The sequence below is a fragment of the Charadrius vociferus genome, unplaced genomic scaffold (assembly GCF_000708025.1).
Source record: "Charadrius vociferus isolate BGI_N301 unplaced genomic scaffold, ASM70802v2 scaffold291, whole genome shotgun sequence".
Lineage (NCBI taxonomy): Eukaryota > Metazoa > Chordata > Aves > Charadriiformes > Charadriidae > Charadrius > Charadrius vociferus.
This window is the reverse complement of record NW_009646958.1, coordinates 1,125,991-1,126,499: the sequence shown is the minus strand read 5'-3', so window position 1 is coordinate 1,126,499 and position 509 is coordinate 1,125,991.

Below are 509 nucleotides of genomic sequence, written 5' to 3'. Positions count from 1 at the left end.
CTTGCATGGACTGTCAGGGCCTGACAGTAGCTGTCAGTAAAAGAGCTGACTTTTTACTTTAAAGCTCCAGGTACTGAGTCTACAAGGAGCCTAAAATTACCCCCCCCTCCCCCCGAGTATTGTGAGGGCTTGCCCGTGTTCGAGCTGCACACCTGACCTCATCTCTTTATGTTCATTTCCCTCATCAGGTGCTGCGGTTCCGCAGGTCCCTCTGGGGCTGCTCCTCCCCTCAGGGGTGCCGGTGTCAGGTAAGGCGGCCTGTACCGGGAGAGAACACCCCTTTGGGGTCTGGCTATCCCTCTAAAAGGGGCCGTGTGCCCTCTGTAAGGCCTCTGGGCCACCCCCGCTCCAGCCTTTCCTCAGGGGCAGAGGGGCTGCACCCGCCCTGTCAGGCCGCTGCTCGGGCCTGTGCGGGTCTGCCTCAGGGTGAACCCCCTCAGGGTGCGACGCCATAGCCCCGAGGGCGCTGCCTGCGGGCCGGGGGAGCCGGGGAAGGTTAACGATGGTCC